The 7445-nt window shown below is 38.8% G+C and overlaps 1 protein-coding gene across 6 annotated transcripts in view; it reads right to left on the reverse strand.

The window, feature by feature from the left end:
• JAKMIP1 (janus kinase and microtubule interacting protein 1) overlaps positions 1-7180 on the reverse strand; it is a 149975-nt gene extending 142795 nt beyond the window's left edge. For all 6 annotated transcript variants that reach the window (XM_075709474.1, XM_075709473.1, XM_075709471.1 and 3 more), the window contains exon 1: positions 6979-7180. The gene's annotated coding sequence lies outside the window, so the exon portion shown is untranslated. The remainder of the gene's footprint in view (positions 1-6978) is intronic.
• Positions 7181-7445: the final 265 nt, after the last annotated feature.

Consider the following 7445-nt stretch of genomic DNA (forward strand, 5'->3'; position numbering starts at 1 on the left):
TGTCACTGACACCCCACCAATTAATCATCCTGCCAAACACAGGCTTTTGGATTATACTGGACTGCTTTGTTTTAGTTATTTATCTGATTTTTGCAGGAAGGTTCCTTTGGACTTTTTTTTTATTATTATTATTGTTGTTTTTATTGTAAAGGGTTAGAATAGTTAAAACCTGAAAGTGGAAAAATGAGAAATTCAGGGATAACAGCTGTGTAGGAAACATGCAAAACAACTGACAGGCATGGGGAGAGAGGTTCAGATTCCCAATTCGATGACTCAAGAGAGAGGTGGAACCTCAGTGGGGGAGAAAAACTGGGGTAGTCTAACACTTTACCAAATGTTGAATATTTACTTTATTATTTTGTAAATCAGTAAGATAGATTTGAGAGGTCAAGTGTAGGGAGGAGAAAAGGCCTATCTGGATGTGATCTAGTTATCAGCTGAACAGTGAAGCAAACAGAGGTGGCATGATTTGATTTCACTATCTCCGATTTCAAGAATTATTGTGTGCAATTAATCACCTTTCCTAAACCTGCAAGCTACCTTGTATTGTGCCAGCCAGGCCACATTCCCACCTTACTGCTCCATCAGAGAAGAATTACACAGCTATGTGCAGAGCAGCATGAGCATATCAACCAGCACAATAAAGTAAGTTATAACTCCGAGCAGGTTAATGACAAAACTTCTCACCTACCCAGGGGCAGCTCAAATTCGACAAATCTTCTCATTAAAATCAGGACTCTTAGCCAAAATAAAGATGTTGGCCTATTCCAGTAGTACAGAAGACTGATAAAAGAACATGCTTTATTTTCTCCAAAGATGCCATCATGCTCCACTTTTAAAGCCAAGTTCCTTGGTTCCTGAGATCAAAATAAATATATACGCTACAGACTTGGCAGTGGTGGTGGTTAAATGTTGAAGAGTCACAGAATCCTCAGAAAGTATCTACCTGCCCTCAGGAATTTAGGACCTCAAATTTACATTTGACTGCCATTATCAAGGCCCCCTGCTCAACTTCAATGTTCTTGAAGTAAAACACCCCACATTCAAATCTGATTTCAAATCTAACTGGATAATAATAAAAAAAATATTTTATGGGCAACACACTGGGCTAAGGCTTGATGGATTTTGGCTCCATTTATGGTTCTGTCACAGATTCCTTGTACGACCTTGAACAAATCACTTCATCTATCAGTAAAATAGGTATTACACTTGCCTACCTCGGAAAGATATTCTGAGGACAACATTAAAATGAGAGACACTGAACAGGGATTATGAGAAACGGGGCTTATGGGAACCCAGCAAGAGTTGGCGACTGTTAGTTGGCAGGGACCATCAAATTTAGTGTCCCACAAAACTGCAATTCCCTCACAAGATCTGTTAACTTTCTCCTAACAGTGCTCTGATAATCAGCCAGCTAATCCTGGCATTTCAAGTATTGATATTTGAGTGAATGTGCATTGGAGCAAACAGAGTTTAAGTCCCTCTGGTTCTGCAGTACAGGCTGATGGAACTGTATCACCTGGGATAAAATATTTAAACTGGGTATTTCAGCCAGACAATAGCTTCTTTCCTCTCTCAGTTCTTTCAATTCTGTAAGGGAGCAGTGCAGCAGCCTAAAACTACAGCCAGGAAAATGCACAGCTAGATACTAACACAGCAAGAGCCTGGAGACAAACTTTCATTTCTTACTCAGCTTAAATAGGACAGAGACAAGCACAATAAAGCACAAGAAAAGCACAGAGGAGAAATTTTCTGAACTAAAGACATTCTTTGTGTAACCATCCTCCAATATCCACAAACTGAAAACGCTTTACCACCGTGAGAAGACTACCAATAAAACATCCTTCTGGTAACTGCCACCGAATTTGATTCAAACCATGCCAGGCTTGTTGGAAAGGTTGTTGGCAAGTCAGCCACCAAAAGTACAAATGTGCTTTCTGAAGATGCTTAGAGCCCAATGTAGTGGCCATGAAGATTTGCAGAAAATACTTTTATCCAGATACATGTATCAAAATCATAATTTTAAGGACAGTATACTCAAAATGTTAAAAACCAGACAAATTTCGTCATAATTCAGCTTAAAAAGAGAGAAACATGCAATTAGATATGAATACAAAACTCCAGAATTACTCTGTGACAAGCCACTATAGACTACAAGACCGACTGTTGCCCAGATCAGACTGTCCCAAAGTATTTTGAAGTTCAGAAATTAACCAATGCATGCAAATATATATATATATATAAGGAAATAAAGCTTCCTAAATTTGAAAGAATTGTTAGACACAGAACAGAGATTACTTGTACATGCATTTTTGAGCTTTCTAGTAAGCAAGTTGCGTATCCAACTTATGGGTGTATCCAACTTATGGGGGGCACAGGACTGCTAGCAGTGTATCTCAACTTACTGAACACTGTCATAGGCTGTTTTGGTCATATAGCGAATTAAGAAGTTATTTATTGTTCACTCTGAGGAAAACATCCTTATCCCTTTTACCTATATAACATTTTTCCTTCATTGGGAAATCAAGCTTTCATTTCAGTATGCTGTTTCAGAGAGCAGACCATGAAGGTGGTACAGTGTTTTACGTAAAGTTGAGGCCAAGACGTGTCACCTAAAGCTTACAGGAGTTCCTGTGGTTGAATGAAAGATGTTTATGCTTCATTCCTTATGAACACAACCTCCTTCTTCCCATGGTGCCTGCAAAGGCGGCCATTCCCTGCAAGGTCTAAATGGTTCTGTAAATCATCTTTGACCATGGACAAAAATCTTTATTCAAGTTGCACTATCATGTAAATAGGATACAGTAGCAATCCTAACTTTTCTTCCAGTTGTGTAAAAATATACTTATATAATTTCTGATATGAATTGATCTTAGTATTCAGTTCTGTCCCTCTCCCCACCCGATGCCAGCACCCTAACTTTTGCGGCTTCCCTCTGCCACCTCTTTTAGGAAATGTCCTAAAAGAGGTGGCAGAGGGAAGCCGCAAAAGTTAGGGTGCTGGCAGTGACTTTACAGGCACACGTAGTCTTAATGAAGACTCAGTGGAAAAATAAAGAAATAGGTATTGCCAAAAGAACTATTCTTTCCACACGACACATCATCTTCCCTAAACTTTAGGTGAATCTCTGAATAAGGTTTTGCTTTAAGGTTAAGGTTAGCACAGCTGTGGCAGTAACACCACTATTTTTCACCTCTTAAACAGCAAAGCTGTATCAGCAAAACTTTAACTAGCTGTTTCCATAGTAGGAAGGGGCTGCGGGGGGAAAAGGGGTGGAGGTGGAATATATCCTGGGGAATGGACTACCAGAATGCAGCCTGCTTAAGAAGGCTCTAAAAAAGGGAGAGAGCTAATCTTCTCAATGATGTAGCCCACTTCTTATGACTAGCCTGAATAAGAGTCCTCTCTGCTGTTTGCCTGTTACTCCCCAGCACCCTGAGGAGTCTGTCCCAGCTCGTTCCTCACAACCACCAGTTCTCACCGACAGAAGAAAGGAAAGGAAAGCGAAGTGCATATCCGAAGAGAAAGAACAAAGAATAAGGGTGAGATGAAAGCTGAAAGTTACACACAAATCAAGACTTAGTTGTTACCTGCATACACTGCCCTTGTACAGGAAAGGGAAAATGCTGAAATGGTGCCTGCTTCAGTGAACAATGTGAAAACCAGGAGCTCTTAAGTGTGACCATGTTCTTCCAACCCTGGGAATATCAGTTCAAATGGCTACGCTACAAACATGTATTACTGTGTTTTTAGCAGTAGAAATCTGGAAACATCAAATCATAAAGATCTTCACTAATACTTCCCAAACATTGTAAGGGATTAAAGATAGGAAATTACTAGATGTAACTTTTGAGATATGCAGATCTTCACCAGTAAATAGCTAGGTAATGGGTTTCCTTTCACTGTCCTGACTAGAGGATCCATGTTTAAATCTTAGATTGAGTGTTGGAAGTTAATTGAAACGCCCAAATATTCTCCACCTCCTTTCTATTACCAATTTTCTCTTTTTCTCTTGGGTTGTAATAACATCCAGAACACCTGGAAACTGCTCTCCACCAGCAATGTAACCCCCTTTCTCTGCTTCCCCTCTTTCGTTGACTTTTAGCAATTTTAAAAATTTATTCATATACATCACTAATTGTAAGGCAGGGGAAGTATAAAATTGTGCTTGTGCAGGAAATTGTTACAACTGCACTTTTGCAAGCAGTTTAACACAAGTTCTTTTACTTGAGAAAGATGGGAAGTCAGTTTTCCACAGTTTCCTGAAAAGCACAGAAACACTAAACCGCCACTTTTGTACCAACGGAATAAAGTGCAACTGATCCCAAAGGCAAAACAATACCAGAGTAAGTCTCAGAAGAACAGTAAAATACTGTAATTCTTTTGCATCCCTTTCTACCTCTTGTCTGAAACAACCAGAAGGCAATAAAGTATTTCCTCAGTAAAGAAATGCAAGCTCCTCAATGAAGCAATAGAAATGCCTCTGCTACAGATTGGACACTTGTCATTTACAAGTCAGTATATTCCCTCACTTGGTTGCCGTTTGCACTTCTTAATTTTAAGATAGATTTCACTTAAGTCAACCAGAACTTATTTCCCTCCCCAAAACTTCTACTTTGGTTTTAACAGCAAGAAGTAGTGCACAGGCTAGCAGGGTTGTAGCAAAGATGCTTATCAAGCCTGCACAGCACTGTGTTCAGAGGTTGCCAACTAAATCAGATTTAAACTTTTCTCCCATTCAAACAATTTAACTAATTCTGATTCCCTCCACCCCTCAACATTTTCTGTCTTAGAATCATAGAATCATAGAATCGTTTAGGTTGGAAAAGACCTTTAAGATCATCCAGTCCAACCATTGACCTACGCTACCAAGTCTACTCTAAACCAATCAAGGGTAGACTAGACTAAACCATGTCCTGAAGTGCCACATCTACCCGTTTTTTGAACACTTCCAGGGATGGCGACTCCACCACCTCTCTGGGCAGCCTGTTCCAATGCTTGACCACCCTTTCTGTAAAGAAATTTTTCCTAATTTCCAACCTAAACCTCCCCCGGCGCAGCTTAAGCCCATTTCCTCTCATCCTATCGCTAACTCCATGGGAGAAGAGCCCAACACCCACCTCACTACAACCTCCCTTCAGGTAGTTGTAGAGAGCGATAAGGTCTCCCCTCAGCCTCCTCGTCTTGGTCATCTTCAGAACTAAATACAGCTTTGCAACCCTGATGGTCCTGACTTCAGAGCACACCTACAAAACCCATCATTCTGTCTACAGAGGAACCCCTCTCAGATGTATTAGTCTGTCACACTCTTTAACAAACTTGAATTGTCAGCTTCTCTCATCCCCCTTTCCTAAAGCGTAAATAGAGAGAATTCTTGCTGGATCATGAACCAGTACTGTCCCCAGGGCAGGGCACTGTAATGATAAACATGTGATACATTTTCAACAGCCAGTAAAACTTCTGGTTTTGATAATATGGTGTCTTTTCCAGACAATAAATGCTTAATACATCTGTTTGTTAGTTTGGATACAATCTCTAAACAGTGACTCAACATCTAAAAATAATTCAGGTAAAGAGAAAGAGAATCACAGAGATTCAACCAGTGAAATAAGTTTCAGACTTCATAGCTGAAAAATGTATTTCTTCAAGATCAAAATACTTACAGAAAGTGAATAAAACAGAACTTAGGAGAATACCTGAAAATGACACCACCTAGTACCCTATGCTAATACTGTGTCTTCTAATTAACATGTTTGTTGAGCAAGCCATTTTTCCACACAAATCAGAACTCTGTTGGTCAGTTCTGCAGTCATGAAGTATATTTATGCTACCCAGCTCCATCCAGACCCAAAAGACTGCATTCACTGGAAAGGGTTTTCTTCTTCATTGTGATGGGTGGTATTTGCTAACTAGCATTGCTGGGCTGATGCTCTGTTTTATTCAATTTCGTTTCTATACTCACATGTATGGTCCTATGTGACATTCATTCTTCCACATATTTTGCTTTCCTCATTTCTGTTTCCTGCTATAACCAACACACACAAGAGCTACTAGTACATTTTTGAATAGGAAATGTTAATAAATGTGATTCTACCAAATATATTCATGTCTGAAGTAACTTTTCAAACAAACTTGAGGTAGACTTTCTAGTTTGTATTAAAGTTAAGTTTTTGACACAAACACAGAACACAGTCCACATTAAATAAAAAGTGAACTCAGCTGGGAGATGGCAGTGTTTCAATATGTAACATTTGTCAGGCACACTAACTCCAAATTTTATGTAAAATACAGGATGTGCAAAAAGATCACACAAGGCAGAAAAGGCGCAGAAAGGTTTCCATGAATTAAACAAAAGTCTGATAGAAAGTAGTTTCCTCAAAATAATACATTATGCCACTCTACATTATTTGATTACAGAACTGCAGTATTGAGCTACTGAGTAACAACCTGAAATCAATTGTTACTGTCCAAGCTGATTATAATATGGAAACACAGAAAGCTACATTTTAAAATATATGTTTTGCTTAAGACTACTTGTAATACAAAGATCATCATAATATACTTAACATAAATATGTATAAATACAGTATGTGTGTATGTGCACAAGATGGGTTTCCCTCAGAAAGGTTAAGTTTCCAGTGGTAAGATAATTAGTGTCCTTCAAAACTAGTCTCCTGGAACTCAACACTTACACAATGCTATGCATAAAACATGCCCTCCCTCCCCCCACATTGCCATAATCAAATGACATTATCAAAGCTATTTAATATTCATAACACATCGTTCAGAGCTATCGAAGTTACAAATTAATTGAATGGAAGAGCTGAGAAAAACAAACAAAAACTAGAAAGACAACCATAACCATGAGAGAGCCTATTTACCAAGAAAAAGCACCAGGTTTTACAAGGACAGTATATCCTAACAAACTGTCAAAATGCCAACTTCATAATCTCTCACTACTATTTACTGAACGCATACCATGTAGGCTACAGGTTTCTCATAGTTCATACCTTCTTCTTCCATTCTTACTCATTTATGAATAGACAAGGAGCTTCATAATAGCCTGAAGATCTGTTATGCTTAGTATCAGACAGCTTAATATATGAAACACCTATCCAAGGTGTCAGAAAAGTTTCTTTGGTTTTCTTTTTAAACACCACTTGCAAACATTCAACACATAGACAAGTACTCTTAGATGACTAAGTGAAACATTACTTATCTTATCTCAACATGACCATTACCAGCCACAGACTTATCTAATGGTAAAACGTGTGTAGAAATTCTGCCAGCAGCTGTACAGCTATCAGCTACCCAAATGTACTACCCTGTTATATTTGCAAGTAAGAGAAACTATTCAGACACAAGCATGTTGTAGTACTTCTTTTCTGTGTTTGAAGAGTACCGGATCTGTAATCACATGGCAGGGAACATAAGTAGTATTTGTA

This window comes from Pelecanus crispus, chromosome 4 (genome assembly GCF_030463565.1).
Source record: "Pelecanus crispus isolate bPelCri1 chromosome 4, bPelCri1.pri, whole genome shotgun sequence".
Lineage (NCBI taxonomy): Eukaryota > Metazoa > Chordata > Aves > Pelecaniformes > Pelecanidae > Pelecanus > Pelecanus crispus.